Source organism: Lactuca virosa, chromosome 3 (assembly GCF_052849685.1).
Source record: "Lactuca virosa cultivar CGN04683 chromosome 3, Lactuca_virosa_CGN04683_v6, whole genome shotgun sequence".
NCBI lineage: Eukaryota > Viridiplantae > Streptophyta > Magnoliopsida > Asterales > Asteraceae > Lactuca > Lactuca virosa.
In genome coordinates this window covers 371056556-371083223 of record NC_136428.1, presented here as the reverse complement: position 1 = coordinate 371083223, position 26668 = coordinate 371056556, and positions in this window count along the sequence as shown.

The following is a 26668-nucleotide window of genomic DNA, read 5'->3' as shown; positions in this document are numbered from 1 at the left end:
CAATCCAGGTAGGCACCTAAGGCATGCTCTGTTACATACCAGTTAGCATATAAGGTATCTCTTCCTAGAGTATGCTAGGGCATATTATAGCAAGTAAGATTTTCAACCTAAGTTATGCTATACAAATATTTCCTATCTATCACACAATTTAAGGCATTTACCCTAAATTATTCTAGTCCTTGTGTCTATTTAGGCATACAACCTAAGATTTCTAGACACCTACCTCACCATCATTGCTTAGAATTCTAAGTTTAAGTACAGAAATAAATCCTTATTCCTAGTTCTCTTAAACTAATGCTCTAATACCAACTGTGACATCCTCTAATTTTCAGAACCAATTAAAACTTTTCTTTACGCTTATATTATCACTGGTGTGGAATTTCCCAGTACTTTTGAAAACTTTTGAGTACAAGTGTTTGTCTCAATTTAATAAAACCCTAAGGATTTCATAATCGATACAAAAACATAAGTTACATCGTAAAGACCTAATGGTCCTGAACTATATTGTAGGTTATCTCTTAATTACTCAACATCCTAATCAAGTTCCAGCAGCATAAGTCTTGATACATGTGATGCATATAAACTGAGTGGGTCAGTTTGGGAAACCTGGTGAGATACATAGGGATTTTAATCTCATAATATTTTCATGATAATATTTCTTAATTATCATACCTGCAAAACCAATGGTTACCTAATAATATAGATAAGGTTTAATTATCTATAGAATCCTCTACCCATCCTAATGGATCCTAACAGATCCAAGTCCATGATTATCAATAAGTTTTATCTTACCCTATGAACCGTTTAAAACGTTTGACTACACAACTAGGGGCTTCCTTGGCAATGTAAGTCATAAAGGCACATGAGCCATTAGAGTATTTTGATGAATATGATTTTACCTTTCATCTACGTCTATAGGTTGTGAGCCTACACTAGCAACATAATTCACCAGACCGACTAGAATAGTCAATTGTTATCATCCTACTGTGGGAGATGACCAGACATACCATTAATAGTTTCCTGATCGGGACCCAACATTTATGGTCATCCCATGATGGAATACTGATATGTACTCCGGTACGGAGCTACCGTACATCAACACTAGAAAGTGTCACAGAACATAACTTTACTCTCCGTTCCTATCTTACGCACATTCTTCTAATGAGACTACCTAATATCAAACTTAACTGAACTTGGTATCTTCCATAAGTCTTAGTTCATCCCTAGAATAGATTACACTGACGAGGGGTCAAGCTGCCCAGCAACATCCTTCTTTCTTCAAAATCCAAGATCCAAGCTTCCAATCGCTAGTTCCGCTTCCTTTTCCACCCGAGCATGTCTTTTATTGCTGAAATTGAAATATTAAGCTAATTAAGTACCTTTTGTCCATAAAATGATATAAAATCAACAATAATTAATAAGATAATGAATGATTTCTATGACTAAATAATCCCATATCAAAATACCCCACACTTGACTTTTGCTTGCCCCCAAGCAAAACCGAATTTTAGCACGCTAATAGCACATAAGATAATCCCAATCGAACCCAGCCATTATGCCAAGACCGCAACGCATGCATTTGTGTCTAAAGTTTTTCCTAAGGACCCCCCTTAATCCTAAATACTTACAATCCTCATAAACAGTCGCCCACTTCTTTTGAACAACGCTCATTTTATGAATCCCTCCGAATCCATCCGCAGAAAACCTCCTAGCCTCAAGGTATTTTTGGTCAAGCAACCCAAGCATACATAATCTAGAAAATTACAACTTTTTGATACCACTATGGAGCTATTGGAATTCTTCACTTTCTTGATAATTTGAACTTTGATTTCTTCAAATTTGCCACCTTTTGATTTTTGGTATCTTCACTTTTGAATTTCTTCGGAATTTTCATCTTTTGATCTCACACTTTAACTTTGATGCTCCAAAAATTCTTTAAACTTTTCTTGTAATTCTCTCTCTTTTTTTTTAACATGTAACTCACTTTTTTTTCACTCAAAACCTACATGCTTAAGCAGGGGCGCTCAACTTCAACCTTTATTGATTAATGATAACAATTTTCCTGGATACATTTCAAGTACACGATGCTAAACATATTGCGATCCTCAAACTAAGAAAGGTTGTGTTTTTGTCCCATGATTTCACTAGAATAAAGGAGGCCACAAATGCACTAGAACGTATATAGGCTCAACTAAACATTTGGGTCCTCATGGAATCATCAAATATAATACTAGCATGATCCCTAATTGCTTTACCAAAATTTTCTAAATTAGCCCTAGCAATTTTAACGCAAAAATTTCAAAAATTTCAAAATTTAACTAAAATTTTAACTAATGTAAAAATTTTAACTAATGTAACCAACCCCCTACCCCACACTTAATTTATGCAATGTCCCCATTGCATATTATGCATGATAAAGAACAATAAAAATAAGGAGAGAATTGGAACAAACTCCCCTGGGATAGTAGTGGCGAGGTTGATATCTCTTCTCTTCAGCTCCATCTTCAATTGACTTTAGACATGGGAACAGCTCATCCATGTCCTGGGTGTCAAAATCTCGTGTGGTACAGTCTTTATAAAAACTCCAAATATAAGGGAAAAACTCTTGGAAATGCTCGGAAAATGATCTTCAAAGAATAGAACCAATGTCCATATCAAATGTCATCAAATCTTCAGCTCAAAAGTAAGAAGAATGAGCGACTCGTCGAGTAAGTATGTAGACTCGCCGAGTTGAAGCGTAAATGGCAGAAGAATCGTGAATTTTCACATGGACTCGGCGAGTCCATAAGATGCACTCGGCGAGTAGACCGATGTGTGACAAAATTTTTATTCTGCCCAAGTCCGTTTCTAATGTATGGGGTTATATAAACCAATAATTTCCCTCATTTTTCTTCAGGGAATAAACACTCTTTAACCCTTCTATCAATTGGACTCATAGCTTGACTCAAAACTTCGTTTCCTCTCTCGCCTAGACTCGATTTCTCACTTCGTTAGCCTTGACTCTAGACCCTCACATGCAATCCTAAGCTTCAAACTGAAAAGATCAAAACAACACACAAGTAATAGAAAAACGAAAACAAACATCAAAATTAAAATCCTAAATTACCCTAATAAACTAGAAGTTTAAAAAGAAAAGGAAAAGCAAACTCTAATGACGGGTTGCCTCCCGCAAGCGCTTCTTTTTGTGCGAGTCTTTAGCTGGACTCTCAACTTAATAAACTTCTAATAAATTCGATGCCCATCCATCCATTGCATTAAATATTTTCTTTGGACCAATTTGTAAAATTCGACTCTTTGCTTCAAAAATTGGCCAAACGAGCTTCAATATATAAAACCCAAGAATCTTGATAAGGGTTGGGACCGGTCGGGTACTAATCATAAATGGATCGTGATTTAGAACTTTCTCCAAAGTTGGAATCGTCACCCCATGCTTCGAAACACAAACCGGAAGAACAGGAGACCATGTCGTGGTAATGGTCAAACCACGGCTTGGTTCCTGCAACTCAGGTTTTTCTTGTTCTTCATCTGACCTCTCTGCTAGCAATCTTTCCAGCTCCTCCAAATCTTTTTCTGGATTAAAATCTTCATCTTTTAACTCTAGCTCTTGTAACTCAGATTTCTCTTGTTCATTAGGCAAGATGTTATCTAACCATCTTCCAAATTCCTTCAAATCATCATCTGAGTCATACTCCTCATCTTCTTGCTCAATTTCCTGTACTACTTCCTCAAGAAAAGCATCAAAAGCATCGAGATTTGGAAAATACATAATAAATAAAAATTAAAATAAAAAAAACTAATCAATAAAATAAAAACGATAACAATTAGCAAATAAAATTAACTATTTGAACCGTTCCCCGGCAACGGCGCCAAAAACTTGATGTGTGTAAAACCAACTAGTTTTAATCCTACTAACTTAAACACAAAGACGAACACACGAAAGGCAGTGTACCTATCGATTAACAGTTTAGTTCAGGTAAGTAGGGTATCGAACACAGGGAACGGTAAACAATTAAAAGAAATGCTAATATTATCTAAATAAAACAAGTAATAGAAAGGGGGTTTCTCTAGTTTTGCAAGACTAGAAACTTAAACAACTAATACTTAGACTACTTAACTAAAAACTAGATAAGCAAAGATTCAACTCAATTCAATAACGAAGGGGACTTCTATTTAGTTCAACTAAATTGATCCTATGGTTGATATTATGGTAATAGTGCAATGGATTAATTCTTCTATTGGCTACCGATTCAAGTGATTAGCCTTGCGTTTGCTACGATAATCCTTAGAAAACAAACTAACTCAAACAGTGATCAGTTGTCTAATTTAATTTAATTCACTAGATTATTTTTTCGGGTTAATTTAGACTTGTAATAGCTAACTAAATTGGTCCTTTAGTTAACCTCTTGCTGATGGTCATCAAACAAGCTCACACATGAATTTACCTAATTTTCTTATTAATTCTAGTTTCACGTTCGTTAGTCCTAGACATATGATAAAGTGGTCACATAAACATATGGGGTTGATAATTAAAAGATGTTCATACTATTTAATTATCTTCCTATTAACATAAAATTAGTTATCATTCACACATAAGGTTCTTTAACAAGCTAGAATCAACAAAATCACCAATATTAAATTAATCCTACCATAAAATCAAACCATAATCACAAAATCATCTATCCTAAACAGAAGTTATGAGTTTTTAGCTCATATCTACAGCAAATAACAAACTAAAAACATATTCTAATGATTGAAACATGGTTTATGCAAAAGATTAAGATAAAAGTAGTGTGTTATTGCCTTTGATCTTCTTCCAATTTGATATCTAGGTTGAAATCTCGAAAACCACAGCTTCTAAGAACCCTTCTGGCCTCCAAAAATCGTCCTAAATTTCCCCCATTCGTTAGGGTTCGAATGAGAAGCGTTTCTATATATATATATTCTGAAAACAGGGGCTACTCGGCGAGTCCAGTGACCTACTCGCCGAGTCCATCACTTAAAATCCCGTGTACGGCAAGTCAGCGCGTCTTTATCTTCTCGAATCTTCGATGCGACTCGCCGAGTAGTCGACCCTCCTCGCTGAGTACCTTGTGTTTTTAGCATTTTCTCAAAACATGAAAGTCGTCCGAAATTGTGTCTAGTTTTCAGAACATTTTGAATCTCGTCAATCGGAGTTACGGTTCATGAAATATGGCCAAAACACTGACGAGGGGTCAAGCTGCCCAGCAACATCCTTCTTTCTTCAAAATCCAAGATCCAAGCTTCCAATCGCTAGTTCCGCTTCCTTTTCCACCCGAGCATGTCTTTTATTGCTGAAATTGAAATATTAAGCTAATTAAGTACCTTTTGTCCATAAAATGATATAAAATCAACAATAATTAATAAGATAATGAATGATTTCTATGACTAAATAAGCCCATATCAAAATACCCCACACTTGACTTTTGCTTGCCCCCAAGCAAAACCGAATTTTAGCACGCTAATAGCACATAAGATAATCCCAATCGAACCCAGCCATTATTCCAAGACCGCAACGCATGCATTTGTGTCTAAAGTTTTTCCTAAGGACCCCCCTTAATCCTAAATACTTACAATCCTCATAAACAGTCGCCCACTTCTTTTGAACAACGCTCATTTTATGAATCCCTCCGAATCCATCCGCAGAAAACCTCCTAGCCTCAAGGTATTTTTGGTCAAGCAACCCAAGCATACATAATGTAGAAAATTACAACTTTTTGATACCACTATGGAGCTATTGGAATTCTTCACTTTCTTGATAATTTGAACTTTGATTTCTTCAAATTTGCCACCTTTTGATTTTTGGTATCTTCACTTTTGAATTTCTTCGGAATTTTCATCTTTTGATCTCACACTTTAACTTTGATGCTCCAAAAATTCTTTAAACTTTTCTTGTAATTCTCTCTCTTTTTTTTTAACATGTAACTCACCTTTTTTTCACTCAAAACCTACATGCTTAAGCAGGGGCGCTCAACTTCAACCTTTATTGATTAATGATAACAATTTTCCTGGATACATTTCAAGTACACGATGCTAAACATATTGCGATCCTCAAACTAAGAAAGGTTGTGTTTTTGTCCCATGATTTCACTAGAATAAAGGAGGCCACAAATGCACTAGAACGTATATAGGCTCAACTAAACATTTGGGTCCTCATGGAATCATCAAATATAATACTAGCATGATCCCTAATTGCTTTACCAAAATTTTCTAAATTAGCCCTAGCAATTTTAACGCAAAAATTTCAAAATTTTCAAAATTTAACTAAAATTTTAACTAATGTAAAATTTTTAACTAATGTAACCAACCCCCTACCCCACACTTAATTTATGCAATGTCCCCATTGCATATTATGCATGATAAAGAACAATAAAAATAAGGAGAGAATTGGAACAAACTCCCCTGGGATAGTAGTGGCGAGGTTGATATCTCTTCTCTTCAGCTCCATCTTCAATTGACTTTAGACATGGGAACAGCTCATCCATGTCTTGGGTGTCAAAATCTCGTGTGGTACAGTCTTTATAAAAACTCCAAATATAAGGGAAAAACTCTTGGAAATGCTCGGAAAATGATCTTCAAAGAATAGAACCAATGCCCATATCAAATGTCATCAAATCTTCAGCTCAAAAGTAAGAAGAATGAGCGACTCGTCAAGTAAGTATGTAGACTCGCCGAGTTGAAGCGTAAATGGCAGAAGAATCGTGAATTTTCACATGGACTCGGCGAGTCCATAAGATGCACTCGGCGAGTAGACCGATGTGTGACAAAATTTTTATTCTGCCCAAGTCCGTTTCTAATGTATGGGGTTATATAAACCAATAATTTCCCTCATTTTTCTTCAGGGAATAAACACTCTTTAACCCTTCTATCAATTGGACTCATAGCTTGACTCAAAACTTCGTTTCCTCTCTCGCCTAGACTCGATTTCTCACTTCGTTAGCCTTGACTCTAGACCCTCACATGCAATCCTAAGCTTCAAACTGAAAAGATCAAAACAACACACAAGTAATAGAAAAACGAAAACAAACATCAAAATTAAAATCCTAAATTACCCTAATAAACTAGAAGTTTAAAAAGAAAAAGAAAAGCAAACTCTAATGACGGGTTGCCTCCCGCAAGCGCTTCTTTTTGTGCGAGTCTTTAGCTGGACTCTCAACTTAATAAACTTCTAATAAATTCGATGCCCATCCATCCATTGCATTAAATATTTTCTTTGGACCAATTTGTAAAATTCGACTCTTTGCTTCAAAAATTGGCCAAACGAGCTTCAATATATAAAACCCAAGAATCTTGATAAGGGTTGGGACCGGTCGGGTACTAATCATAAATGGATCGTGATTTAGAACTTTCTCCAAAGTTGGAATCGTCACCCCATGCTTCGAAACACAAACCGGAAGAACAGGAGACCATGTCGTGGTAATGGTCAAACCACGGCTTGGTTCCTGCAACTCAGGTTTTTCTTGTTCTTCATCTGACCTCTCTGCTAGCAATCTTTCCAGCTCCTCCAAATCTTTTTCTGGATTAAAATCTTCATCTTTTAACTCTAGCTCTTGTAACTCAGATTTCTCTTGTTCATTAGGCAAGATGTTATCTAACCATCTTCCAAATTCCTTCAAATCATCATCTGAGTCATACTCCTCATCTTCTTGCTCAATTTCCTGTACTACTTCCTCAAGAAAAGCATCAAAAGCATCGAGATTTGGAAAATACATAATAAATAAAAATTAAAATAAAAAAAACTAATCAATAAAATAAAAACGATAACAATTAGCAAATAAAATTAACTATTTGAACCGTTCCCCGGCAACGGCGCCAAAAACTTGATGTGTGTAAAACCAACTAGTTTTAATCCTACTAACTTAAACACAAAGACGAACACACAAAAGGCAGTGTACCTATCGATTAGCAGTTTAGTTCAGGTAAGTAGGGTATCGAACACAGGGAACGGTAAACAATTAAAAGAAATGCTAATATTATCTAAATAAAACAAGTAATAGAAAGGGGGTTTCTCTAGTTTTGCAAGACTAGAAACTTAAACAACTAATACTTAGACTACTTAACTAAAAACTAGATAAGCAAAGATTCAACTCAATTCAATAACGAAGGGGACTTCTGTTTAGTTCAACTAAATTGATCCTATGGTTGATATTATGGTAATAGTGCAATGGATTAATTCTTCTATTGGCTACCGATTCAAGTGATTAGCCTTGCGTTCGCTACGATAATCCTTAGAAAACAATCTAACTCAAACAGTGATCAGTTGTCTAATTTAATTTAATTCACTAGATTATTTTTTCGGGTTAATTTAGACTTGTAATAGCTAACTAAATTGGTCCTTTAGTTAACCTCTTGCTGATGGTCATCAAACAAGCTCACACATGAATTTACCTAATTTTCTTATTAATTCTAGTTTCACGTTCGTTAGTCCTAGACATATGATAAAGTGGTCACATAAACATATGGGGTTGATAATTAAAAGATGTTCATACTATTTAATTATCTTCCTATTAACATAAAATTAGTTATCATTCACACATAAGGTTCTTTAACAAGCTAGAATCAACAAAATCACCAATATTAAATTAATCCTACCATAAAATCAAACCATAATCACAAAATCATCTATCCTAAACAGAAGTTATGAGTTTTTAGCTCATATCTACAGCAAATAACAAACTAAAAACATATTCTAATGATTGAAACATGGTTTATGCAAAAGATTAAGATAAAAGTAGTGTGTTATTGCCTTTGATCTTCTTCCAATTTGATATCTAGGTTGAAATCTCGAAAACCACAGCTTCTAAGAACCCTTCTGGCCTCCAAAAATCGTCCTAAATTTCCCCCATTCGTTAGGGTTCAAATGAGAAGCGTTTCTATATATATATATATATTCTGAAAACAGGGGCTACTCGGCGAGTCTAGTGACCTACTCGCCGAGTCCATCACTTAAAATCCCGTGTACGGCAAGTCAGCGCGTCTTTATGTTCTCGAATCTTCGATGCGACTCGCCGAGTAGTCGACCCTCCTCGCCGAGTACCTTGTGTTTTTAGCATTTTCTCAAAACATGAAAGTCGTCCGAAATTGTGTCTAGTTTTCAGAACATTTTGAATCTCGTCAATCGGAGTTACGGTTCATGAAATATGGCCAAAACACTGACGAGGGGTCAAGCTGCCCAGCAACATCCTTCTTTCTTCAAAATCCAAGATCCAAGCTTCCAATCGCTAGTTCCGCTTCCTTTTCCACCCGAGCATGTCTTTTATTGCTGAAATTGAAATATTAAGCTAATTAAGTACCTTTTGTCCATAAAATGATATAAAATCAACAATAATTAATAAGATAATGAATGATTTCTATGACTAAATAAGCCCATATCAAAATACCCCACACTTGACTTTTGCTTGCCCCCAAGCAAAACCGAATTTTAGCACGCTAATAGCACATAAGATAATCCCAATCGAACCCAGCCATTATGCCAAGACCGCAACGCATGCATTTGTGTCTAAAGTTTTTCCTAAGGACCCCCCTTAATCCTAAATACTTACAATCCTCATAAACAGTCGCCCACTTCTTTTGAACAACGCTCATTTTATGAATCCCTCCGAATCCATCCGCAGAAAACCTCCTAGCCTCAAGGTATTTTTGGTCAAGCAACCCAAGCATACATAATCTAGAAAATTACAACTTTTTGATACCACTATGGAGCTATTGGAATTCTTCACTTTCTTGATAATTTGAACTTTGATTTCTTCAAATTTGCCACCTTTTGATTTTTGGTATCTTCACTTTTGAATTTCTTCGGAATTTTGGTCTTTTGATCTCACACTTTAACTTTGATGCTCCAAAAATTCTTTAAACTTTTCTTGTAATTCTCTCTCTTTTTTTTTTTAACATGTAACTCACTTTTTTTTCACTCAAAACCTACATGCTTAAGCAGGGGCGCTCAACTTCAACCTTTATTGATTAATGATAACAATTTTCCTGGATACATTTCAAGTACACGATGCTAAACATATTGCGATCCTCAAACTAAGAAAGGTTGTGTTTTTGTCCCATGATTTCACTAGAATAAAGGAGGCCACAAATGCACTAGAACGTATATAGGCTCAACTAAACATTTGGGTCCTCATGGAATCATCAAATATAATACTAGCATGATCCCTAATTGCTTTACCAAAATTTTCTAAATTAGCCCTAGCAATTTTAACGCAAAAATTTCAAAAATTTCAAAATTTAACTAAAATTTTAACTAATGTAAAAATTTTAACTAATGTAACCAACCCCCTACCCCACACTTAATTTATGCAATGTCCCCATTGCATATTATGCATGATAAAGAACAATAAAAATAAGGAGAGAATTGGAACAAACTCCCCTGGGATAGTAGTGGCGAGGTTGATATCTCTTCTCTTCAGCTCCATCTTCAATTGACTTTAGACATAGGAACAGCTCATCCATGTCTTGGGTGTCAAAATCTCGTGTGGTACAGTCTTTATAAAAACTCCAAATATAAGGGAAAAATTCTTGGAAATGCTCAGAAAATGATCTTCAAAGAATAGAACCAATGCCCATATCAAATGTCATCAAATCTTCAGCTCAAAAGTAAGAAGAATGAGCGACTCGTCGAGTAAGTATGTAGACTCGCCGAGTTGAAGCGTAAATGGCAGAAGAATCGTGAATTTTCACATGGACTCGGCGAGTCCATAAGATGCACTCGGCGAGTAGACCGATGTGTGACAAAATTTTTATTCTGCCCAAGTCCGTTTCTAATGTATGGGGTTATATAAACCAATAATTTCCCTCATTTTTCTTCAGGGAATAAACACTCTTTAACCCTTCTATCAATTGGACTCATAGCTTGACTCAAAACTTCGTTTCCTCTCTCGCCTAGACTCGATTTCTCACTTCGTTAGCCTTGACTCTAGACCCTCACATGCAATCCTAAGCTTCAAACTGAAAAGATCAAAACAACACACAAGTAATAGAAAAACGAAAACAAACATCAAAATTAAAATCCTAAATTACCCTAATAAACTAGAAGTTTAAAAAGAAAAAGAAAAGCAAACTCTAATGACGGGTTGCCTCCCGCAAGCGCTTCTTTTTGTGCGAGTCTTTAGCTGGACTCTCAACTTAATAAACTTCTAATAAATTCGATGCCCATCCATCCATTGCATTAAATATTTTCTTTGGACCAATTTGTAAAATTCGACTCTTTGCTTCAAAAATTGGCCAAACGAGCTTCAATATATAAAACCCAAGAATCTTGATAAGGGTTGGGACCGGTCGGGTACTAATCATAAATGGATCGTGATTTAGAACTTTCTCCAAAGTTGGAATCGTCACCCCATGCTTCGAAACACAAACCGGAAGAACAGGAGACCATGTCGTGGTAATGGTCAAACCACGGCTTGGTTCCTGCAACTCAGGTTTTTCTTGTTCTTCATCTGACCTCTCTGCTAGCAATCTTTCCAGCTCCTCCAAATCTTTTTCTGGATTAAAATCTTCATCTTTTAACTCTAGCTCTTGTAACTCAGATTTCTCTTGTTCATTAGGCAAGATGTTATCTAACCATCTTCCAAATTCCTTCAAATCATCATCTGAGTCATACTCCTCATCTTCTTGCTCAATTTCCTGTACTACTTCCTCAAGAAAAGCATCAAAAGCATCGAGATTTGGAAAATACATAATAAATAAAAATTAAAATAAAAAAAACTAATCAATAAAATAAAAACGATAACAATTAGCAAATAAAATTAACTATTTGAACCGTTCCCCGGCAACGGCGCCAAAAACTTGATGTGTGTAAAACCAACTAGTTTTAATCCTACTAACTTAAACACAAAGACGAACACACAAAAGGCAGTGTACCTATCGATTAGCAGTTTAGTTCAGGTAAGTAGGGTATCGAACACAGGGAACGGTAAACAATTAAAAGAAATGCTAATATTATCTAAATAAAACAAGTAATAGAAAGGGGGTTTCTCTAGTTTTGCAAGACTAGAAACTTAAACAACTAATACTTAGACTACTTAACTAAAAACTAGATAAGCAAAGATTCAACTCAATTCAATAACGAAGGGGACTTCTGTTTAGTTCAACTCAATTGATCCTATGGTTGATATTATGGTAATAGTGCAATGGATTAATTCTTCTATTGGCTACCGATTCAAGTGATTAGCCTTGCGTTCGCTACGATAATCCTTAGAAAACAAACTAACTCAAACAGTGATCAGTTGTCTAATTTAATTTAATTCACTAGATTATTTATTCGGGTTAATTTAGACTTGTAATAGCTAACTAAATTGGTCCTTTAGTTAACCTCTTGCTGATGGTCATCAAACAAGCTCACACATGAATTTACCTAATTTTTCTTATTAATTCTAGTTTCACGTTCGTTAGTCCTAGACATATGATAAAGTGGTCACATAAACATATGGGGTTGATAATTAAAAGATGTTCATACTATTTAATTATCTTCCTATTAACATAAAATTAGTTATCATTCACACATAAGGTTCTTTAACAAGCTAGAATCAACAAAATCACCAATATTAAATTAATCCTACCATAAAATCAAACCATAATCACAAAATCATCTATCCTAAACAGAAGTTATGAGTTTTTAGCTCATATCTACAGCAAATAACAAACTAAAAACATATTCTAATGATTGAAACATGGTTTATGCAAAAGATTAAGATAAAAGTAGTGTGTTATTGCCTTTGATCTTCTTCCAATTTGATATCTAGGTTGAAATCTCGAAAACCACAGCTTCTAAGAACCCTTCTGGCCTCCAAAAATCGTCCTAAACTTCCCCCATTCGTTAGGGTTCGAATGAGAAGCGTTTCTATATATATATTCTGAAAATAGGGGCTACTCGGCGAGTCCAGTGACCTACTCGCCGAGTCCATCACTTAAAATCCCGTGTACGGCAAGTCAGCGCGTCTTTATCTTCTCGAATCTTCGATGCGACTCGCCGAGTAGTCGACCCTACTCGCCGAGTACCTTGTGTTTTTAGCATTTTCTCAAAACATGAAAGTCATCCGAAATTGTGTCTAGTTTTCAGAACATTTTGAATCTCGTCAATCGGACTTACGGTTCATGAAATATGGCCAAAACACTGATGAGGGGTCAAGCTGCACAGCAACATCCTTCTTTCTTCAAAATCCAAGATCCAAGCTTCCAATCGCTAGTTCCGCTTCCTTTTCCACCCGAGCATGTCTTTTATTGCTGAAATTGAAATATTAAGCTAATTAAGTACCTTTTGTCCATAAAATGATATAAAATCAACAATAATTAATAAGATAATGAATGATTTCTATGACTAAATAAGCCCATATCAAAATACCCCACACTTGACTTTTGCTTGCCCCCAAGCAAAACCGAATTTTAGCACGCTAATAGCACATAAGATAATCCCAATCGAACCCAGCCATTATGCCAAGACCGCAACGCATGCATTTGTGTCTAAAGTTTTTCCTAAGGACCCCCCTAAATCCTAAATACTCACAATCCTCATAAACACTCGCCCACTTCTTTTGAAATCGCTCTTGTCAGCCAACAATTCAACCGATTATCACCTTCATTCCAAAAGAATCAGCAGTATAACAAGCCACCTTTCAACCGCAATCTTAACTCTCAAAACAATCACTATCGTTTCACTAAAAAACCTCACCCACCACCGCAGTCCCAAAATACTCAACCCAAGGAAGCACCGCAGTCCATCCAAACCACTGACTCAGGTACTCCCTCAGAAGACAAAAGTGATGTTGTGATATGTCACAAGTGCAACAAAGAGAATCATTTTGCCAAAGACTGCAAGGCAAATGTAGTAAAAGATAGAGCATTCTATCTCAGAATGGCTCAAGAAATGGAGGAAAAAGAAAAAGGAAGGGCATATGTTGCTCAAGTAAAAAGAGATCATCAAGTTTGGTCCTCTAGGGATGAAGATGAGGACATCAAAAGCATCTAAGGAAAGGGAAAAATCTGTATGATAGTGACTGCTGATGAGGATGGCTCTACAAAAATGGAGAAGAATTATTGCTATATGGCGAAAGATGGGACACTCAACATTGTCGAACAGGTAAAACTTATGATTCAAACTCTAAATTATAGCATGCATGATTGTCAGCCCTTCATAGACAATCTTAATGACACATGTGTTGACGTCCTTACAGACTATAACAAAGCATTAGATGAGAAGAACATTGCATCCCAGGAGATGTTTCACGTAAGAGGACGTTTGGACAACAAAAGACCCAAAATGGCTATGTTAGAAAAGGACTTAATGTTAGAGAAAGATGCAAGAATGTTGAGCGAAACACAGTTAGAAATAACATTGAACCAGAGAGATTTAGCTCAGAGTGAAATTATACGTTTAAATCTTTTAGTAGAGGAAATGTTTAATGAAAGTGAAGCCATCGAGAATCTTGTTAACAATGGGACTACTGACAATACTTACAATTGGGGTTGGTCCAATGGGTACTCTACCCCAACGAACTCATCACCCCGATTCAATAAGGACCGTCCCTACGTCCCTCCGGATCGTGAATTTTTGTTTCCAGTCAATGACAAAACATTTCCTGAAGATATCAAAGCTCACTTTGGTAGACTTCACGATCTGAGTAACAATTGTGTTATCGAAGAAATTCTCCATGATTTTTCTAATCCTATAGATAGCACAACTCTTCCCAGTTGTCAGACTTCATCAATTGCTGATCAGGAAATTATCTTGGAAGGTCCCGAAGTCTCAATGGGCTTCCCTTCTCTGCCTTCAGACCGCAATATCTCTTACTATAGTCATGAACCGCAGTCTGTCCATCTGCCTTCCATCAATTGTCCCGCCAATATATCCACTCAGACTTATTCTGAGGTTGTTCAAAGCTCCGAACCGCAGACTATAGTCAAAAGTACCATGACCATCCAACCAATTCATCATGAATTACCAATCGAAAACTTTGAAGTTGGTCAATGTTTCCTGAATCCTGAACTCTCCAGTTCGGATGAATCAAGTCCTCGTTTTTCAAAATTACCAAATGTTTCAAGGAAACCGCAACTAAATGTCACTGACTGTGGTTCTCCTAAAACGGAGGCAAAAAAGGCTTTCAAAGAAGAAATTCGATCCTGTGGCAAAAAGTGGGAAAATCTTTCGAAACAAAAGCATTTTGTCAAAATTCCTAAGTCTAGGAGTCCAGAAAAACTTGTTTTCACAAATTATCTGTCCAAAAACTCTGCAGTCAAGAAAACTAAGAAAAAGGAATGTACAGTTTCTAAATCCATCCCAAATTCATCTGACACAACCCAAAAGAAAGTAAAGTCTTTTCGAAGCAATGGTTTTCAAATCTATTCCTCAGATGATCCAAAATGGAAGGGTATCTTGCCAACTCCAGCACTCTTAAAGTCACATCAAAGTTTTAAGAAATCACTTCACAAAAGGTCTACACGTGTTTTTAAGCCTGCAAAACCTGCTTTTACAAATCTTACTAATACCACTGTCAGACCTCACCATCCTCGAACTGGTCACAAGCATACTCCCTCACCAAGACCACTGACCAAACAAAATGTCAAGGTAAATGACAAAAGTTTAGTTTGCAAATGTCAGTGTCAAAAGATTTCCTCTCATGTCAAATCTCGTTCTTTTCAAAAAAACTCATAACTTTTCTCAATCTCACAAAACACCAAAAAATCTCAAACACCCAGGACTAGGCCTAAAAGTTGACATAAAACCTGTCCCTGCAACCTCGTTTCATGCATCAATCAGAAACTCATCTGTTACCCCAGGCTCCAAGCTAGTTTGGATGCCTAAATTAACCGTGTAATTCTCAGGCTCTGTGTAAGGAGGAACAAGAAGAAGAATGGTTAATCGATAGTGCCTGCTCCTTGCACATGACCGGAAGGTTAGAATACCTTCGGGATTTCAGGCCAATTTGCAATGGTGGAAATGTTACATTCGGCAACAATGCGAATGGGATAATCCGAGGTTATGTTCTTACTACTGGAAACTTTTCTATACAAAAGGTCGCCTATGTGGAAGGTCTTAAACACAATCACATTAGTGTTGGCCAACTATGTAAGGCAGTACATCGGGTTGAATTTGATAACCAATTCTGCTATATAATGACAAGCGATAGGAGCACTTGCCTGATCAAATCCAGACCCGAAGGTACTATGTATCCTCTGGATGTCTCTCTGATCATCGGCAAACCGCAGCTATGTTTCCTGTCAAAAGCCATATCCGAAGTTAGCTGGCTCTGGCACCGCAAGTTTGCTCATCTCAACTTCCGGTATATCAACAACCTGGTCACAGGGGAACTTGTCCGAGGTCTCCCTATTCTTAAGTATCACAATGACACTCTCTGCCCTGCATGTGAGTGTGGCAAACAAGCCAAAGCAAGTCATCCTATGGTGATCGACTCCTCAATCTCAGAACCACTGGAACTTCTCCATATTGATCTCTGCGGTCCATCCACCATAGCCAGTCTTCACCATAAGAAATTCATACTGGTTATAGTAGATGACTTCACACGTTTCACATGGGTTTTCTTTCTTAGACTCAAATCAGAAACACCGCAGGCACTCATCAATTTTATCAAGGAGATAGAGCTTCAAATCAAACTACCAGTACGTCACATCCGTAGTGACAATGGAACTGAGTTCACTAATCATCATCTAAATAGTTTCTTGGTTTCCAAGGGCATAAGTCACAATTTCTCAGCTCCATACACACCACAACATAATGGAGTAGTAGAGCGAAGGAACCACACTCTGGTAGAAGCAGCCAGATCTATGCTCAATTTTGCCAACCTTCCTCTCTACTTCTGGGCCGAAGCAGTGGCCACAACATGCTTTGTGCAAAACTGAAGCATTGTGTGCAAACGTCTCAGCAAAACACCATACGAGAGCCTTAACAACAGAAAGCCTAATGTCCGATTCTTCCATATATTTGGGTGCAAATGTTTTGTGATCAACAACAAGGATCATCTCAACAAGTTTGCACCAAAATCTGATGAAGGCATCTTCCTTGGTTACTCAACGAACAAGGTAGCTTATAGGGTTCTCATAAGACGTACGAGACTAATAGTCGAAAGCTTTGATGTAAAGTTTGATGATTATTATATCCGCAACACTGCTCCCTCCACCGAAACCAAAGCAATCTTGGAATGTGATGTTCCTGACTCTTCGGGTCCATTAAACATGGTTGAAGTTAACTATGATGATCTCTTCGAACCAATAGAGACTGCTAAACTATCTGAGGTTCTTGTGTCTCCTGAAGCCCAAATACAACATGCTGAAGTATCTGGTCCTACACTATCCGATGATGTGTCACTGAATACTTCCACCTCGCCGATTGAGGGGGAAAACTCAACTCCGAATCATACGACAACCATCGAGGTTCCAGTACTAGAAGAAGCAGCTCCAGTCCCTCTCCACAGAGGATTTCAACCATCAAACTCAACTCCGGATCATACGACAACCATCGAGGTTCCAATACTAGAAGAAGCAGCTCCAGTCCCTCTTCGCAGAGGATTTCAACCATCAAACGTCTCTTCGGACTCGGATGATGAAAACATAGAGGATATCGACACCAGAACTGACCCAAGAGTTCTCACAATTCCAATAATCCAGGAGGAACCTTCTCAAGCTCAAGATGATCTTCCATCAGCAATCCAGGGGGAACCTCTTCCAATTGCTCAAGAAAATGTTAATCTCGCTCCAACAGTCCAAGATGATTCCGCAAGCTGTTCTCAAGTCCAAGGGGAACTGCCGTCTCCAACCGCAGAGTCTTCCGATATTGAAGACATTCCCTCTACCGTAGCTGCTGATCATCTGCAACCCCATCTACACGTATGGACGAAGGACCACCCACCGGGTCAAATCATCGGCAATCCATACACAGGCATCCAGACTCGATATTCCATGTATTTATCTGATCACTGTCACTACGCAGCATTTATGTCCTCGGTCGAGCCCCGAACGATCAAACAAGCATTACTAGAACCAGATTAGATATCCGCAATGCAAGAAGAACTAGAAGAATTCAAAAGAAACAAAGTGTGGCAACTCGTTCCAAAGACGCAAGGTCACACTATTGTTGGTACTAGATGGGTGTACAAGAACAAGTTCGATGAATCCGGTGCGGTCGTCAGAAAAAAGGCAAGGCTAGTTCCTAAGGGATATAGTCAACTTGAAGGTATTGACTATGATGAAACGTACGCTCCGGTGGCACGAATGGAAGCCATCCGAATCTTCTTAGCATACGCAGCTCACAAGAACATCAAAGTACATCAAATAGATGTGAAAAGTGCTTTTCTCAACGGTGAATTAAAAGAGGAGGTTTATCTTCAGCAACCTCCGGGCTTCGAAAGTCTTGAATTCCCAGACTACTGCTACAAGCTTGAAAAAGCAGTCTACGTTCTAAAGCAAGCCCCAAGAGCGTGGTACGAGACTCTCTCTGAATTTCTTGTCTCATCCGGATACAAAAGAGGAGTGATTGATCGCACTTTATTTAGAAAAGCAAACGGTAATCACCTTATGCTTGTACAAATATATGTGGATGATATCATCTTCGGATCAACTGATCAGGGAATGGTGGATGAATTTGCCGAGCTCATGACCAACAAGTTCCAAATGAGCATGAATAGAGAGATTAACTTCTTTCTAGGACTTCAAGTGAAACAAGAACCTCAAGGGATATTCATCCATCAAGAGAAATACACCACTGAACTACTGAAGAAATACTCAATGGACAACTGTTCTTCGGCCAAGGTCCCCATGGCCTTCGGATATAAGATATCTGCTGATCCTTTCGGCGAATCACTGGATCACAAGACTTATAGAGGTATAATTGGCTCATTGATGTACCTCACCGCAAGCCGACCAAACATTGTCTTTGCAACTGGTGTATGCGCAAGGTACCAGGCTGATCCAAAAATGTCTCACATGACCGCAGCCAAGCAGATTCTAAGATACTTAAAGGGCAGCAAGACTCTTGGTTTATGGTACTCCACATGAAATGACTTCAGCCTACAAGCATTCACTGATGCAGATCATGCCGGATGCAGACTAGATCTAAAAAGCACCTCCGGTGGATGTCAATTTTTGGGTGGAAGACTCGTCAGCTGGTCATCAAGAAAACAAAGTTGTGTATCACTGTCTACCGCAGAAGCTGAATATGTGGCCGCAGCCAGCTGTTGTTCACAAGTCTTGTGGATGAAAACACAACTTATAGACTACGGATACAGAATGCTGTGGATACCAATTTTTTTGTGACTCCAAGAGTCCTATAGCGATTTCTCACAATCCTATTCATCACTCTAAGACAAAGCATATTGAACTATGGTACCACTTCATCAAAGACCACATTCTGAAAGGTAATATTTAACTAATTTTTGTCCATACTCATGAAGAGATTGCTGATGTATTCACAAAGGCACTTGACTCTACAAAACTCAACAGTTTCTTAAATGTTAGGAATGATGAATCCGGACAGACAATTCTTTTTGAATTAATAGGTACCGCAAACCTTCCTTGGTCTCTGTTGCAGTCCTAATTGAATTTATTTATGATAGATAGTTCTGGTATATTCTATGTACCGCAGTATATTCTATGTACCGCAGTATCCCACATGTACTGCAATTATATATCATATCTATCTTTCAATGGTCCTTATTGTTTGTTGTTACTAATTTTTGTTCAAGTTCTATCCTCAGTTCTTCTACTGCAGTCATCTAACCATCCATCCACAACGATAAAAGATCCATCCGCAATGAAGTCTCAATCCGCAATCACATTGATTAATTTCTCAACTGCTTCATAAATTCTTGAAACGTTGTGTGCTATTTAATGATCCTTCATTAAATAAGAAAAACATTCTAAAAAAATAATAATAAAAACATTCTTTGTGTAGCATATCATTGTCTCAGTTCTACTTTTCAAATAAACTTTGTGTCAGACCTATTTTGGGTATGATGACAAAAAGAACAGTTTTCCATAAAAATTTCTTTTAAGAAATCTTTTTCAATAAACTGTCTCTTCCTATTACCCCCAAAACGTCAAATCCGTTACATCTTCCTCCTTTGTACAACGGATTAACCCCTCACCACAAGTTCTTCAGACGTGAGGTTATAGGGACTGACATTTCATTAAATGCAACCTCTTTTGGAAAATAAAAAAAATCTTTTAATTAAATCATCTGTGGCTGGAATTGTTTCTCCTAATCTAAATAAAAACCCAAACGTTTTTTTTTCCGATTCTACTTTGGGTCAAATCAATAAAGTTTTAAATCCGCCACTATAAAACCCTATTTTTCTTCCCCAAGAAAGCTTTACGCTTTCTAAAAACTCTCAAGACGAACTTCATCTCCTTCATCTTCTTGCACCCTGTTTTCTTGTAAGTTCTTCAAACTTTTTTAAAAATGGTGAAATCGGGTATCTCAAAGAAACATTCCAAGGCATCTGCCCCTGTTCATCCAACTGGTTCAGACTCTGCTTCAAGGAACCAAATGCCAACGATTGCTTCAAGCAATTTTAGGGCAGTGTTCGATGAGCATTCTTCTTACAATGCTCCAATCAAGTTGATGATCAAGTTCCTGTCAAATCATCCATTGTTTGGTCCTTTTGATTCTTTCACAGATGTGGTACCGCTATCAACACTCTTCAAATGTGCTTTCTCTGCATATCTCCCTCTCAACAACCTTCAAGAGGTGCATCTGAATCTGGTGAATGATTCTTTGGTTATTCTGACCAAAGAGAAATTTCTCAACGCCATCAATCTGTTAGTTCATCCTTCAACAAAGTTCTTCACCCCAAACAAGGTTGACATTCTATCTGCACTTTACCAGATGGGTTACCAAAAGAAGCTGAAAGGCATAGGCGAATTCAAGAAGAATCAGTTGCCTGCGGTATGGCAGTTCGTTTGCCATTTCGTGATCCGCAGTTTGTCTGGAAGGACCGGAGGCACTGATAACATGGGCCCCAAGTTGTTAGAGTTAGTATGGAGTATTTTTACTGGCCACGACGTCAACTACGGTCAGATTTTGTGGGATGACTTCTTGCAGTACATCCCCAAGGAAAGTCCAAGAGAAAATCCTACCGAGCTCACCTTTGCAAGATTCTGGTCTCTATGCATCTCAGATCTTCGTGCTGATGCAGGACTGAGCATGGGCAACGATGTCAACCTCTTCATCACTAGAGATCTAAAAAGGTACAACCCTTCTAAAGATCAATCTATTTTTGGACCCATTAGACGGCTACCAATCCACATACTGTCTACATTTGGACTTGAAACCATTGATGTCACAGATCACATAGAGGCTACGGAAGGTATTGACCCATACCTTCCTACCCCGCCTCTACCTAGTCAAAACAAACAAGCCTCAACCGCACCCATCAATCCTGGTAGTACCGCAGCTCCATCTTTCACCACTCTATCCAACTTACCTTTATCAAAAAGGCTCAAGAAGGTAGCCTCAGCCAACCAAGGCCCCTGCAACATCACCAAGAAACATGGAACCCCAAAGAAGAAAGATGCTCCCAAGAACACTGAACCATCCAAGAAAAGGAAACTCAAGCAAACTTTGCTCTCAGATGACGAATCAAATGACAATCAAACTCACTCTCTCTTCATGGAACTTATGAGTGATTCTGATGATGACACACAACCCATTACTATCCTCAAGAAAAGAAAAACCGAATTGTTGAGAGAAAAACTTTGAGACACACTTGAACAAACGTGAGAACAAGTATATTGCGGAATAGTTAATCTCGAAGGATCTAAAAGCTCAACAATAATATTAATAAGTTAGAGTTAGATAGTTAGAGAGTTAGTTGCGGAAAAGTAAAGAAATGGAAATGACAACAATTGTTATATCAAGAATACATATAAGTTGATTCATAACGAGGAATGCATTCAAGCCAAGTTAATAAGTGAGATCAAACTTAGTGATTAAGTCACAAGAGACTTGCTCCGAAGAGAGATTATAATCAGTTATATTCTAGTAAGGTTTGAGAGTAAGAAGAGATGTGTAATCAGATAGAGAGATAGAAAAGATAGCTTCAGAGATATATATTAGAATAAGTGAGAATGACCTCTATTTATAGAGACTCAAAGAGTTACATTTGATTCACTCTCTAAGAGTAGCCATGCAAGACATACTGGATAATAGAGAGTATTACAGAAAGATAAATAAACTAAGTAAAGTAAGAAGACTGCGGTTGGCTAGATGACTTCGGATGAGGTTGTTGATGAGGGAGCTTGGCTGCGGATGCTTATAGACTGCGGTAGCTGAAGTTCAAGAGGGTCACTTTTCATGATTCAACAATTTCCCCCTAAGTGACCTCTTTAACTTTTCTTCAGCTATCAAGTTTAAGAAACTTGATCAGTATCCACCAAAATTTCCTGATGTTTTCTAACCAGGTGATCCTTCTTAAAATCTCGAACTTGACTTCGGCAGTTGTGTGCTTTGATCTTTCAACTGCGGTTTGACAGATTTCAAGTTGCTTCCTTGTGAGGCGATTCATGGCAGTCATAGGAATGAAGTATTTGATTTTATCGGCCTTCCTTTTGAAAATGACTCTGAGTTTAGGGAAGTTAGTTACACCTAAGGATCTTTCTTGATAACCTTCGGTAGGCTTTGGTGCAGGATCAAGTGGTGGTAGATCAAACTTTTTAGCAATGGTGGGGTAGATGTCAGCGTCGATTTTAGCAAAGTCACAAACAGTTTCCTTCAAAACCATACTAGCCCTTTCAAGCACTATCTTCATCTTCGGATGCTTTTCACACTTGTTTTGGAACACCTTTGCTATAAGAAAAACTTCTTTTGGGTTCATACAGGGGAAGTCAGCTTGGGTGCGGACATAGTCCTGATTCCTTCTTGTGAGTGTGTATTGAATGAAGTCAGCTTTCATGAATTTCTGGGGCTTGTAGTTTTTGACTGCGGATGGTCTATCGCTAGACCAGATTTTCTCTATGGAAGACGCATGTTTGGCATAGAATCGATTCAGTCTTTCGAATTCCATAGGCAGCCTCTTGTGGTCGGGCAAGTTGCGGTCAAAGGGCTCAAATACAGTAAAGTACTTGGCATTGAGAGAGATTGGAACATCCCAATAACGATCAAAGGGAGGTTCCGCATAGGTAAGATATGGTTTGTAGTCATCATCCAGTAGTCTGTGGTGGGGATTGATCCAAGATTTTATCAAGGATTCATCCAAAACAGTGTCGAAACCGCATTCTCTCCATATGAGCTCAGCAAGTTTAGTTGCTTTCCAGTCTTTTTTCTTCTGTGTGGTGACAGGGGAGTCATTTGAGCTTGGAGAGGACATGTGATCCACCAGATTCTTGAAGTGAGGGGGGTCTCTGGTTTCTCAGGAGTGATCTCCTTTTGCGGTGGAGTCTGTTGCGGTGAAGGTTGCGGTGAAGGAATACTTTCTGTAATGATAGGGGGACTTTGATGGTGTGAGATGCTTTTAGAATGATTGGAGTGATGGTCTTCTTCTTCACTTCCCCCTCTTGAGGAATGCAACGTAGGAGCATCCTCAAGCCATTGTCTGAGACCATCAACTTTGGCATAAACTTCCTGAAACTGGGCTTTAAGAGCATCCGCCAGTTGTTGATTGTTGGGGATGGTGGTGTTGAAGAGTAGCATGTGAATTTCCTTAGTGAGTTAAAGAATTTCAGGACCATGGAAGTTGGATGATAAAGATCGTTGCAGGCGGTTGATAGTAGCTTGAAGGACTGAGATAGTGGACTCATATGCAGTGTGAGTCTCAGCTATCAGCTTTTGAGATTGGGTGTATTGGTCCGCAATGGCTGCTTGTATGTCCTTTTTGATTTCGGTCACCTCAGAGATGAGGCGTTCCGCAGCAGCCATGAATTCCTTGTGATCTGCTTGACGATTGTTATCAAGGGACCGAATTCCCATTTCTACCTTGAGAGAGATGCGCTCAGCAGCCAATATCTCACGAGTTTCCAATCTTTCTATCCTTTCGATCAAGGACTACGGTCCGGGTATGTCGTCTGGTTGCGGTTGTGTTGGCTTGACCGCAGCGAGAATCTGATCGACCTTTGCTTGCAGGCTCAAAAATTCTTTTCTTGTCACCGCATTCTTCTTTTTCTTCTTCTTCTCTTTGGGCTTAGAGGTTGAATGGTGAGAGCCACTAGATTCTTCTTCTTCATCAAACATCATGAGGTCATCATCCGAAGTACTGGGTATATTCACCTCCTGAAGATCAACATCATCAAAACCGAAGGTGGGAGCAGAGCTGACTTTGATTGCGGTTCCTTCTTCTTGTGATTCTTGAACAGTTGGAGTTGGAGGGACTTTGGAGGCACCTGCAACGTCATGAGTGTACTGAGGCTTGCGGATCGTCTCAGCCATCTCTGACATCCAATCTTGAACTTTCAGGATGGTGGCTACGGTATTGGCATTATTAATTGCGTCTGCCCAATACTTAGCCACATATTGAATTTCCTGTTCCTTCTGTTGTTGTTGCTTGATTTGCTGATCTTTTCTTGCTTGGAATTCCCTACGGAAATCGGCATACTTCTTGATATCAGCCTCAGACACCGGAGTGTAGCGTAACCATGAGTCGTTTGATTCTTTTCCATCAAATCCTTGGTATCGCACCGAAGTGTCATTCGGGTTCACGGATCCTTGCACATTTGTGCTCACCGTGCCTAAACCACATGTTACTAATGTAAGAAGAGTAGGATTTCTTGAGCTTCCTCGGTCTCCTTGACCCGTTGTCAAGTCTGGCCTCGGCTCAGTTCCGTCAAGGGCGGAAGAAGTGCCCTGCGGTTGGGAAGGTGTTTGAAGTGTTTGGGTTACATTCAAGAGGATGGACTTCAACTCCTCGGGAGAAAAGAAATGCAGTCGGGAAGCCCTGGAGACCTTAGGGCGAGAACTAATGTTATCCTCCTGGGATTGAACTGGGGGGGGGGAGTCTCCACGATGCGGTGAAACAGACTCACTTTCTGAGTCTGAGTGGAATTCGATGGTGGTGTTGAATGGGTCTGCGGCCACCCCAAGGACTACCAGAGCCTTTTGAGAGGCTGAGGTATCAGTCCGGTCACGCATTTGGCTAGTGGGATTGGTTTTCTTCTTCTTGAGAATAGATATGGGTTGTGCATCCTCATCAGAATCACTATCATTTGATGGTGCGGTTTGGGTGATTTTTCTTTTCTTTGAAGGTGTTGTTGGTTTGGGAGCATCTTTCTTTGGGGTTCTTTGTTTCTTGGAGACGTTGCGGGGGCCTTGATGGTTTGAGGCTAATTTCTTTCTTCTTTGAGAAAGATTGGAGAGAGTAGTGGAAGATGGGACTGCGGTACTTCCAGGGGCAATGATTGCGGATGGGGTTTGAAGAGGCGGGGTAGGAAGGTATGGGGCAATACCTTCCGTAGCCTCAATATGATTTGAGACATCAGCAGTCTCAAGACCAAGAGTGGAGAGAATGTGGGTTGAAAGTCTTCTAATGGGTCCAAAAACAGACTGATCAGATGAGGGATTATACCTTTTGAGATCCTTGGTGATGAAGAAGTGGATGTCGTTGCCCATGCTAATTCCTGCATCCGCATGGTGGTCTGAAATGTAGAGGGACCAGAACCTTGCAAATGTAAGTTCGGTAGGGTTCTCCCTTGGGCTCTCATTGGGAATGTATTGCAGAAAATCGTCCCATAGTATCTGACCGTAGTTGACATCATGGCCAGTGAAAATGCTCCATACTAACTCTAGGAGTTTGAGTCCCATGTTATCTGTGCCTCCGGTTCTGCCGGATAGATTGCGGATGACAAAATGGCAAACGAATTGCAAAACCGCAGGCAGTTGTTTTTTCTTGAATTCCCCAATGTCTTTGATTTTCTTTTGATATCCCATCTGGTAAAGTGCAGAAGTGATGTCCGCCATGGATGGAGTAAAAGTCTTGATTGAGGGATGAACAAGAAGATTAATGGCAGAGAGAAACTTTTCTCTAGACAGAATGACCAAAGAATCGTTAACAAGGTTCAGATGCACTTCTTGTGGATTCTCGAGTGGTCGATACGCTGAAAAGGCACACTTGAATAGGGTTGAAAGAGGAACAACGTCTGTGAACGAATCGAAGGGGCCAAACAGAGGGTGATTGGTCAAGAACATGATCATTAGCTTGATCGGTGCATTGTAGGATGAATGTTCTTCGAACACAGCTCTGAAATTACTTGAGGCAATCGTAGGCGTAGGATGTCTTGAGGCAGCGTCTGAACCAGTAGAGTTCACTGATCCAGATGCTTTGGAGTGTTTCTTGGATACACCTGATTTCACCATTGTATGGATTTGACGAAGCTTTGTAAGAGAAGGAAAAACAGAGTGCAAGATGAAGGTTGAAGTTTAGAGAGCATAAAATTTCCTTGGGGAAGAAGAAAGGTTTTTATAGTGATGGATTTGAACAGTAAACGATTTTACCCTAGGTGAAAAGGATAAGGTAAAAAAAACGTTTGGGGGTTCTTTTGATTTGGGAGGTGAAATCTCAGCCACATATTATGAAACGGTTTAAATTATTTTTTTGAGATTTACCAAAAAAAAGGTTTTCGTACAACATCTCGTCTGGTGATCGTGTGGTGAGGGTTGGTTTAATCCGTTGTGCAAAGAGAAGTTGTAACGGATTGGACGTGTTGGGTAAGAGGA